The 12,423-nt window shown below is 37.4% G+C and overlaps 1 pseudogene; it reads left to right on the top strand.

The window, feature by feature from the left end:
* The first annotated feature begins 4,638 nt into the window (after positions 1–4,638).
* LOC117035845 (elongation factor 1-alpha 1-like) lies at positions 4,639–10,807 on the top strand (annotated as a pseudogene).
* The last annotated feature ends 1,616 nt before the right edge of the window (positions 10,808–12,423 follow it).

The raw sequence follows: 12,423 nt of genomic DNA, 5'->3' as shown, positions 1-12,423 counted from the left end.
TGATAGAGTCTCTTATTTTTACCCTGAATACAGTCTAGCTGAATATGAAAGGGAAGATTTTTGTTTTGTTTTTTCCTTTATTTTCTCTTTTTATTGTGTGTTCATTGCGTATGTTGCCTTGGGCAAGATGCTAAGGAGACAGAGTAATATGGTACAGCATAAAAATTCCCAGACTTGGGAAGCAGGATGTAAAAGTGCCCAGCCTTGATAAAGGCGGAAGTTATCTCTGGTGTTTACCAAGTTTTCTCTACCTCTGTTCCCAGGTAGAGAAATGGCTTGACCATAAGGTTCATCTGACAATTTACAAAGACCTCTATAGTAAGGATTGTGGCGGTTAGGGAAGTTAATCAGAATAGCTGTTTCTTTCATCTGAGGCTATAGGTAGGAAGAATGGAGTCTAGTGATGAAAGACGCTTTTCCTGTGAGCAGGTCTCAAAGGGTGAAGTTCATCACTAGCTTTATCTGTCACTTGCATATTTATAATATCGTTTTATACTAACAGCACACTGGTACTAGAACTGGTTTTTTCTATTTTAGGAGAGTAACTGAAGCATAATCTAAAGAGTTTACCCTTGGTCAGGAAGCTAGTAATGGAGCCTCTATGAATAGCATGCACAGATTTGGGTACTAATGAATGTATATACTAAGAGCCGTACCGTTATTTAAATGTGTCCCTTCCCTCACCTTTAAATCTTCGTTTCTTTCCTCACTTTTCCAGGTACAGTTTCAATGTAGAATGTTTGCTAAGTAGTTTATAAAAAATGAAAGGCAAACTTTTTTTTTTTAAATTTTATTGGACAATATTGGGGAACAGTGTGTTTCTCCAGGGCCCCTCAGCTCCAAGTCATTGTCCTTCAATCTAGTTGTGGGGGGGCACAGCTCAGCTCCAACTCCAGTCGTTGTTCTCAATCTTTAGTTGCAGGGGATGCAGCCCACCATCCCATGAGGTTATTAAACCAGCAACCTTGTTGAGCGCTCGCACTCTAACCAACTGAGCCATCCAGCCGCCCCGAGAGGCAAACTATTTAAAAACCAACAATAACCTCAGTGATTTCTTGCTTATTCACACTATTACTAAAAGTAGTAAATATTTCAAAAAATAGTTTTCATGATTGGCTTTGGAATACAGATGCAGATATGTAAGTATCACACACATGCACACATAACTGTATTTAGCATTTTGATCTAAACCCCTCCCATGCTTCGACTTCACTATATGATTTTGTAGAGACAAGGATAGGCCATCTCTATTTTATTATCTGTATTTTATTGAAATAGCCTAGGGATCTGAGAAGTGCTGTGAATTGCTCAAAATTTAACAAGTTAACGTTTATGAGACTCAAATGCTAGGCTACTACCCTCCAATCTTCTGCTTTAAGATGCTTCTGGTATATGGATGTGGTATAGAGAGCAATATCCCTGGGCAAATCAGGTACACCTGTCATTTCCTGGCTCCCAGTGTAAGCATGAGAAAGTTAACTTTTTGAACTTTAATTTCCTCATTTGTAAATTAGGAATAATAACTAAACCGTGGTTTCTGACTAAATGATGCAGTATACTACCAAGTACATAGTAAGTACCCATTAAGGGTTAATTCTTTTCTTCTAGGTTAGCTTTCTAATACCTGTCTTTGGTAGTTTCAAAGCCCTTCCAGGAAGCCCGGCACTGAGCATTGAAGCCAACACTTTTTGCCCTCCACTATATAAATAGAAAAGAATTATAAGATAATTCCTAAGAATAGAAAAGAATTATAAGATAATAAGATAATTCCTAAAGTGTAGTTTATTTTTCTACACTGTAGTCCTGCTTTAAAATATTTACTGATTATTTCATGTATAAGTTTCTTCTCAATAATACTATAAGTATTTTGAGGCTAGGGGACCATGTCTTCATTTTATATATTTCTCATTACACCCATCAAATTGTATACTCATTGTATCAATTACTGTGGTAGTGGAAAAAGATCACCCTCTTCAGTAATTATGCTAAATATCTTTTGTTTACCCCTCCAGACCCACTCTTCACTTTGTCAATTGAATCCAACAACACAAAAAAGATTACACATTATGACCAATTCGGATTTATACTAAGAATGCAAAGCTGGTTTAACAACTAGTAATGAACGCAGCATCATGTTGATTAAGCACAAAAATCACATGATCATCTCAACACAGAAAAGGCATTTGACAAAATCCATCACCCTTTCATAATAAGAGCACTCAACAAACTTGGAACTTCCTTAATCTGATAAAGAGTATCTAACAAAAAAAAAAAAACACAAAAAAACCCACAAAGCTGTCATCAGACTTAAAACTTTCTCCCTAAGATTAGACACAAGACATGATGTCCACTCTTACACTTCTATTCAACGTTGTACTGGAGGTCCTAGCCAGTGCTATTAGGAAAGAAAAAGAAAGAAAATGCTCTCTATTTGCAGGTGACATGATCTTGTATATAGAAAATTCTAAGAAATAGATACAAAAATGAGTTCAGCAAGGTTATAACATAAAATCAATATACAAAAATCAGTTGAAATGTTATATACTAGCAATTAACAATCCTAAAATGCAATTAAGAAAAACTGCATTTATATTAGCATCAAAAGGATAAAGTACTTAGGAATAAATTTAACCAAAGAAATGCAAGACTGTACACCGAAAACCACAAAGCATTGTTTAATTTTAAAAGACCTAACAAATAAATATCCCCTGTTTGTAAATTGGAAGACAATATTAAGATAGCAATTCTCCCCAATTGATTCAATGCAATCCCTACCAAAATCCCAACTGCCTTTTTAAACAGAAATTGACAAGCTGATCCTAAAATTCATCTGGAAATATAAGGGACCCAGAATAGCTAAACAATCTTGAAAAAGAACCAAGTTGAAGGACTCACACTTCCTGATTTCAAAACTTACACAAAGCTAGTAAGACAATGTGGTACTAGCATAAAGATTAATATATGGCTCAATGCAATAGAGTTGAAAGTCCAGAAAAAAACTCTTAAACTATAGTCAATTGATTCTTGACAAGGATGCCACGACAGTTCACTGGGGAAAGAATTGTATTATTAACAAATGGTGCTGCGACAACTGGATAAAAAGATGAAGTTGGACCTTACCTCACATCACATACAAAAATTAACTCAAATGGATCATAGACCTAAATAAAAGAAAGAAAACTCTTAGAAGAAAACAGGAGTAAATCTGTGACCTTGGGTTAAGTAAAGCCTTAGATATGATACCAAAAGCACAGTGACAAAAATAAAAAGTAAATCGGACTTGATTAAAATTGAAAACTTGCGTTCCAAAGAATACCATCAAGAAGGTGAAAAGACAACCCAGCACCAGCTCACAGGGTGACCAACCATCCCAGATTGTTTAGAATTTTCCTGAGTTCAGCATTGAAAGTTTCATATCCTGGGAAACTCCTCAGAGCCAGGTAAACTGAGAAAATTTGGTCATCTGACCAGCTCAGTGAAATGATCTTTTTCTCTTTTCTTCGTCCTTACTTCCCTGCGCTTATCCTGGAATTAGGGGGGAGAAGTTGAATACCACGGACAATGATAAAAGGAATGACAAGTTTTCTCCCGTGCAATAGCCGGTCCCTGAGCTAAGAAAGGGGAGGGGCTTTAAATTGGATGTGAGTTTGTTTTTTGGTGATAAAAATGTTCCAAAATTGCACAACTCTATGAATATGCTAAAAAACCATTGAACTGTACACTTTTGGTGGGTGAATTATATGGAATTTATATCTCAATAAAGCTGCTTTTTTTCCAATGAATGTGACAGTGTTTTAAATTAGATTACATTAACCTGGATCTTTTAATACCTGCAAGAGACCAAAAAGCTGTAGGATTTGCCTATGATGTGGTTAAGGACGGAAGGTTTGCTGGAAAGTGGTTGAAGACAATGGTGGAAGCTAAATATTATTTACTATCTGGTTTACATCTTTCAATAAACTGACTACAGTAGTTTGAGTGGATTTCTGTTCCCTGCAACCAAGAGTTGTGACTAGGGCATCTGAAGAATACTCATTCCATCCATTCCTGTATAGATGCTAGACTTTATGCTTGGGAAAATCACAAATAGTTGTATGTTTGGATTGCATTGTTCTGGTCCCTCATAGAACTTTTAAAAAATCAAACCACATTGGCATTGTGTCATTGGTCGATACTGGAAATATAAGAGAAAACAGTCGTATAAAACATTTATATAAGTGTGTTATTGAGGCCCTAGAGGAGACATTTTTTTCTTAAGTATTTGAGGAGTAGCTGGTCTTCTAAATAATTGATTTGTTTATATTTCATGTGGGGAAAATAGAGTTAATCAGGCTTCCCTCCCGGCCAGCTGGTGACCTTGACTGGTGGGGCCCGCCAGTCCAATAAGGCGCAAGCGCCATCCATCCTGAAGATGTTGTTTGTGTATACGTTTATGTAAGCACCTTGGCTGTGTGCCACCTTTGTCTCTGTATGGCATAAAAGGGTCCTGCCATTTTAGGGTACGGGGGTAACTGACATGGCAGGGACAGTGGGCTGTTTGTACAGGGCTGTTGAGACATGGGGCTCTGGGGCCCGTGCCCAAGGGTGACCGCTGAGCTGGGCTGCTGTGGGCGGCTGTGCAGCAGACTGCTGTGAGTTATGAGGCTGCTGCTGGCTACAGGTTGTAATCTGAAAAAGTCCAGCTGCGTGCAGCAGTGGGAACTCCTGGCTGTATCCCAGGAAGCCTGTAAATAAAGCATGTCTGCTCTGCCTCCACCTCCACGCATCTTCTTCCAGCTCCCCGAGTCAGACACCTTACCCCCGGACCATCGTCCACTCAGAGACATCGACGTGACATTTTAGGTATGTGGAATTATGTCATTGTCATAAGACTTTTTGTCTGCCTAACTCTTTTCCTTTCTGCAGCTGCTCCTGAAAAATGCTTTCTGATACAGTTACTGGTTAAGTTTTCCTCCTTTCATTGACAGCTAGGAAACTCAAAAGTCAGATTTGCATACCCCGTGTAGCAGGTGGACAAGACCATATTGAATGAATTTTGTTTCATCATCTTTTTCTATCCTTTTTACCTTCATTCGTGCTTTATCTTGTTATATTTTTGTATTTTGGTCAGCCACTTCCAAGCCTTTTTACAATAAGGCAGTAAATATAAACGTTTCCCATATTACCCTGAATCTGGACTGGAACAAAACTAAGACTTTATTCCTAATGGACATTATTGGTTTCCTGCCCAAACTTCATCTCTCTTCTTCTCCCAAGTCTAATTTTGTTGTAGAAATCACTTTTCCTTTATTGTAGCCTATGTGCTTTAGGGAAAGTCAACCTCACCCACAGTTTCAGGGATGGGCCTGATTAATCTAAGGGTAAACTTATTCTCCTTGTCAGGAATTGATGGAGGAATTGGGGCTGTTAAAATGCCAGGAGAAATTCCCTGGTGGCTTTTATTTCTAGACCTTCTGAAAATGATCCTTTCTCTCTTTGCTCTGTGTTATGATGTGTGAATATGAGTCTTGAAACTGCTGCAGCCATCTTACCACCTGTTTGTTTGAGAGTAAAACTGATTTCAAATGAGAGCAAAGCCAAAAGAATAAGAGGGAAATGGAGCATAGCCATTGGAATAAATCAGTCCTGAGAACTGAATCAATATATGTTTTCATTCAAGCCTATCTAAGTTTTAGGACAAGGTTCCTAATGTAATTGGGGAACGAGTTAGTTTCCCTTCCAGCAACTGCTAAGAAGAAGTTTGGTAGCAACTTCCTTAGTAGGTTTAAGAAACTTCCAAATCTCTGTATGTACAGTATGATAGTTGAAAGGGGAATTCTATCTTTAGAAAAAGTCTCACTGGTAAGTAACATGGTTTGACTGAATTCAAATGCCTCTAAACTTACAGCTTAATTCAGCTGGTCAGAGTTCAGCCAACTTCAGACATTTGTCTTACAGAATGAACTTTATACCTTGAATTTGCTCAAAAGTCAATTAGAATGTGAAGATAGGGCACCTATAAATATACAATTCTATTTGGAGATTTTTCAACCCATTTCACAAGGATTCACTCACAAGATGCCAAAAAGACCCTTCCCTTCTTTATTGGTCAAAGGGAAACAGTTCTGTCTCACGTCAAAAGTCATGATTATGAGAATAGCACATTTTATTCACTTAGCCCGTATCCATATGCCCAGCACTATTTGCTGCTCTATGCGTGCAACCCCCACAGTAAAATAATTTAAATTTGAAGTTATATGATTGAAATTATAGATTTTTTTCTTTAAATAAAATATGGGCCTCTTCAAACTTTTTTTGCAAATACCACTTGGTAATCCCTCTCAAATATGTTCGCTAAGTGCTAATAAAATCACTCTCCCAAAATTTCTACATACATGTGTGCCTATATGTAGAGACACAGAGAAATGCATAGTTTACAGTCTGGGTAATGTTCAGCAAAGTTCCTTAGGCCTACTAATTTGACCATTTTCATGTTTTCTATTCACAAAATTGTGTACAATAATAACCATAAATTATAAGAATGTATTTGGTACTATGAATTTAAACAACTTCATAGTAAAAATGTCAACATATGTCAAGGTATTGATTTCTCTGACTGTAATAAGAATACACTCTGCTTTGTCTTATCAACAGGTTGTTTTGATCAACAAGTTGTTTGGTGGCTGCTTATGGGAAACCAGTATTCTATTGATTCAACATCTTACACACACAGTCATGCACCACTTACCAGGGATACATACAGAGAACTGCATTGTTAAGCGAGTTCATCACTGTGCAAACACTGTAGAGTGCGCTTGCACAAATTTAGATGGTATCACGCTTGGACTATATGGCATATTTTATTGCTCCTGGGCTACGAACCGGTACAGCATATTACTGTACAAAACAACATGAAATTAAATCAGCACCAGAGAAAATGATGCCATCAAGAGACTCAGTAAACACAAGATGTGTGAGGCTGCTGCTGCTGGAACATGGCATACTGTTTTACAGCAAACTTTCTTTTATAAGTAGGGTGCATTCTAAAATAACAGTAAAAAGTATAGTACAGTAAATACATAAACCAGTACAGTATAGTAAATACATAAACCATGATGATTTATGATCCTTACCAAGTGTTGGGTATTGTACATAATTGTATGTGCCATATACTTTTCTGTGACTGCCTGTGTGGTAGGTTTGTTTACACACCAGCATCACCACAAACATGAATAATACATTGCACTGCAATGCTAGTACAATTATGACATCACTAGGTAATAGGAATTTTTCAGCTCCATTATAATCTTATGGGACCACCATGGTAGACACTGTTCGTTATTGACCAAGATGTTGTTATTAGGCACATGACTATATTTTATCTTGTTTTTTTTCAGTCCTCCTGAAAGCAACCACTATGAACAATTTCTTGTGTATCCTAGAAATTTTAAAAATCTATTTGTATTTAATTGTTGGCAAGGCTATGTGTTTTTCCATGTGACAATTACTATTTATATTGCCCCCATGTTATTTCTGTCAGATGTATTTCCTGTGTGTGTACTTGAAAAATTAAAGGAAATTATTTAGGTATTTCCCTGTTTTCTGACATCACCCTTCTCACCCCGCATCCCAGGACTCAGAAGAGTAGTTTTCTCTCCAGCTCATTCTTTTTATGCTAATCCATTTTCTTCTGTTGTTTTATGACCTATCAAGAACATATTTTATGAGACGATGTGAAGTAAAGCCCTAAATCAATTACTTTTTTCTATGCTGATATGCTGCTGTCCAAAAAACATTGAACAGTTCATCCCACTCTCTCTAGTTAAAAAAAAAAAGTTAAAAGTTTATCCTTTTATCCGGAAAAATCCAAAACTCTAATTCAAAAATCTTTATGCGCTCCTATGTTTATTGCAGCACTATACGCAATAGCCAAGACATGGAAACAACTGAAATGCCCATCAGTAGACGACTGGATTAAGAAACTGTGGTACATTTATACAATGGAGTATTACGCAGCCATAAAGAAGAAAGAAATCTTACCATTTGCAACAACATGGATGGACCTAGAGAACATTATGTTAAGTGAAATAAGTCAGATAGAGAAAGATAAATACCATATGATCTCACTTATATGTGGAATCTAAAGAAAAGAATAAGTGAATGTACTAATCAGAAACAGTCTCAGAGACATAGAGGAAAAACTGAGGGTTGCTAGATGGGAGGGGGGGTGGGGATAAGGGGAAAGGTGAGGGGATTAGAAAACAGTCAGTAACCACAAGATGGCCACAGGGTTTTGAAAATCAATTTGGGGAATGTAATCAATAACGTTATAAAGATTTTGTAGGGTATCTGATGGACACTTGTCCCATTTGGGAGACCATCTCAGGGGTGATGTAGATGCCTGATCACTGCACTGTACACCTGAAGCTAAAGCTGAACAATAATGAATGCCAACTATAATTTTACATATATATATATATATATATGTATATATGTATGTATATACTTACAAGAAGCAGAGTACAGCATTAGGAATAGAGACAGTGGAAATGTAATGGCTGTGTGCGATGTCAGAGGGATAGTGGATGGGGGAGGGGGTTCACACAGTGTGAGGGATATAAATGATAAACGTCTAAGTATTACTTTGTCTTGTGCACCTGAAACTAATAAAAAAAAAAAAAAAGCTTATCCTTTGACTCAGTTAGGAAAATTGTTCTGTGCCATTGATAACTTATACTATTTTTTTTAAGTATACAGTATGCTCTTTTTTAAAAATTACATAAAACTTTTAGTAGTTGACTCTTTTTTGGTAGGCTTTAAACCTAATTCAATGAATTCATTCATTATGTAAATCTATTCTCTGCAATTTTTTGTTTATTCTTCCAGAAGAATTTTGTTGTATTTCAGGTTTTAATAATTAAAGGGAGAATAGGTTTACAACAAATAAAAAAATATTTAAAAATTAGTGTTAATTATTTTACATTCTTTTTGGTCACTGTTTACTCTAAAAACATTTTTTATTGTTTGTTTTAGAAGTACACACAAATATATATGGATTATCTTTGGTGGGGGCATTTGGGAGTAATTATTACTTCATATTTATAGTTTTTAGTTTTTTCTATAGGAGCATGAATTAATAGGCCCAATGTATAAAGGAAGATTTTTCACAAGGGGTTTGCCGCCAGAACACAGGTGTCATGAAAACCGCCTCTAAACCTAAGCCAAAGCGGGAAAAGAAAAGACTCATATCAACGCCATCATCATTGGCAGGCAGATTCAGACAAGTCTACCACTACTGGCCATCTCATCTACACATGTGGTGGGATCAGCAAAAGAACCATTGAGCATTTTGAAAAGGAGGCTGCTGATAAGGGAAAGGCCTCCTTCGAGTATGCCTCCTCGGTCTTGGATAAACTGAAAGCTGAACGTGAGCGTTCTATCACCATTGATACCTCCCTGTGGAAATTTGGGACCAGCAAGTTTTACGTGACCATCACTGATGTCTCAGAACACAGAGACTTTATGAAAAACATGATTACAGGCTAAATGAAATAAGACAGAAAAAGTTGAGAGCCATATGATTTCACTCATATGTGAGATATAAAACTGGAAGCAAGAAACAAAAACACACAAAAACTCATAGACACAGACAACAGTTTAGTGTTACCAGAAGGTAAGGGGAGAGTGGGGGTGGTAGAAGAGGGTAAAGGGAGTCAAATATATGGTGATGGAAGGAGAACTGACTGAGTGGTGAACTCGCAATGAAATATATGGATGATGTATTATAGAAATATACACTTGAAACCTATATAGTTTTACTAACCAATGTCACCCCAATAAATTTAATTTAAAAAATTGTTTTTAAATACATGTTTACAGGAACATCTCACAAGACTGTGCTGTTCGGATTGTTGCTGCTGGTGTTGGTGAATTTGAAGCAGGCCTCTCCAGGAACGGGCGGACCTGTGACCAAGGCCTTCTGGCTGACACGCTGGGTGTGAAACAACTTATTGTTGGTGTTAACAAAATACATTCCACTGAGACACCCCACAGCCAGAAGTGCTAACGTGCCTTGGTTCAAGGGAGGGAAAGTCACCCGTAAGGATGGCAGTGCCAGTGGAACTACGCTACTTGAAGCTCTGGATTGCATCCTGCCACCAACTCATCCCACTGACAGGCCCTTGTGTTTCCCCCTCCAGGACATCTACACAGTTGGTGGTATTGGTACTGTCCCTGTGGGCCGAGTGGACACTGGTGTTCTCAAACTCGGCATAGTTGTCACCTTTGTTCCAGTCAACGTTACAACTAAAGTAAAGTCTGTGGAATGCCCCAGGAAGCTTTAAGTGAAGCTCTTCCTGAGGACAATGTGGGTTTCAGTGTCAGGAATGTGTCTGTCAAAGATGTACATAAAGGCCTTGTGGTTGGTGACAGCAAAAATGACCCACCAATGGAAGCAGCTGGCTTCATGGCTCAGATGATTATCCGGAACCATCCAGGCCAAATCAGTGCTGGATATGCACCTGTGGGTTGTCACACAGCTCACATTGCTTGCAAATTTCCTGAACTAAAAGAGAAGATTGATCATCGTTCTGGGAAAAAGCTGGAAGATGGCCGGAAGGTTTTGAAATCTGGTGATGCTGCCATCATTGATATGGTTCCTGGCAAGCCCATGTGTGTTGAGAGCTTCTCCAACTATCCTCCTCTGGGCTGTTTTGCTGTTCACAACATGAGACAGACAGTTGTTGGTGTCATCAAAGTTGTGGACAAGAAGGCAGCTGGAGCTGGCAAAGTCACCGAGTCTGTCCAGAAAGCTCAGAAGCCTAAATGAATATAATCCCCAATACCTGCCACCCCAGTCTTAATCAGTGGTGGAAGAACAGTCTCAGACCTATCTGTGTCAACTGGCCATGTTAGTTTAATAGTAAAAGATTGATTAATAATAATGCATCGCAAAACCTTCAGAAGGAAAGGAGAATGTTTGTGGATCATTTTGGTTTTTTGAGTGTGGCAGTTTTTAAGTTAGTTTTTAAAATCAATACTTTTTTAATAAAAACAACTTGACCAAAAATCTGCCACAGAATTTTGAGACTCATTAAAACAAAGTTTAATGAGGAAAAAAAAATGTAAGGGTAAAACAACCTTTTTACTGTTACCACCTAAATCTGGATGAAGGTATTACACAAGAGAGAAAAACTTTTTTAAGTTTATCTGTAACCATTAACTAAAAGTATACAACTCTTTGGTTATCTTGAACATTGAACCTTTGTAGACTTTTAAAGTTATTGAAATGCAACCACTTATTAACATTTGCTTACTAAGTAGAAATGATACAGCATATTTTCTCCTGAGTCATTGTGATCAAATATTTCCTTCCTACTGAATTATTTCTATGCAGTCAATTATTTATAGCACACAGACACTGAGCCATTAAGAAGAGATTTTTTTTGGAGACCAGTAAGAAGAGATTTGGGGGAAATCGTTTCACATAAGACCGGCAGAGCTGAGGCCAGCCTCCAGCTTTCCAGACTCCTTACATCTTGCAGTCTTTCTTAGTGCAGTCTTTAAATAGCGATGATAACACTTAAAAGGGCAGAGTTCACAGAAAGCCTCATCAAATGGCATAGGAGCATCCCTGAAAACTTGCATATATTTGACATTCAGATCACATTTTCATGGCACTAGGAGAGCTTATGGTTTGAGGAAATTCTGTGGTGTATCCTTAGGTAAAGGGAATCATCACACTATTTTGTCTTTTGTATAAATATATACATCAAATCATAAAATTTTTGAGCTCTTTAATCAGAACTCCCTGGAGCATACATTCTTTTTCCCTACCACATAAAGACGTGGGAGGACATCTGTTGATGTTTCTGTCATACAGATATGGAGCATTATCTTTGTAAGTTGTTGGATGTAGGACAATTTTCTTAACTTTTCTGGACCTCAGTTTTCCTATTGGTAAAATTGTAATAAAAGTAGTTACCTCATTGGACTCTTGTGAGGATTAAATGAGACGGAATTTTTAGAGTGCCTAACATAGAAATGCTTTCATTATTTAATGTGTGAGATTAACATGTAATAAAGATCCATTAACTAAATGTGAGCTTCCGTAATGCCTGTAAGTCACTGATGAAATTGTTGAAGGTGCTGAAGCCACTGCTGACCCTTTTGGATTGCCAGTAGAGATCTTCCTCAGGTTACAGCATTCATTTAAGTCCTTTAGATATATAGTTGTTCAAACAAGTAAAGGCCTTGCTGAGTTCAGGATACACTATACCCACTGCCAATGTAATAATCACATCAAAAAGAACAAACAAGGCAACCTAATTTAATTTCCAAGTTTGGGCAATTATGAATAAGGCTGCAACTCCTTTGTGTAAACACCAAGAAGTGTGCTTAGTAGATCGTATGGTAAAAATACGTTGAGTTTTGTAAGAAACTGCC

Source organism: Rhinolophus ferrumequinum, chromosome 16 (genome assembly GCF_004115265.2).
Source record: "Rhinolophus ferrumequinum isolate MPI-CBG mRhiFer1 chromosome 16, mRhiFer1_v1.p, whole genome shotgun sequence".
NCBI lineage: Eukaryota > Metazoa > Chordata > Mammalia > Chiroptera > Rhinolophidae > Rhinolophus > Rhinolophus ferrumequinum.
The sequence above is the reverse complement of the archived record's forward strand: the minus strand, read 5'-3'. Positions and strand labels throughout refer to the sequence as shown.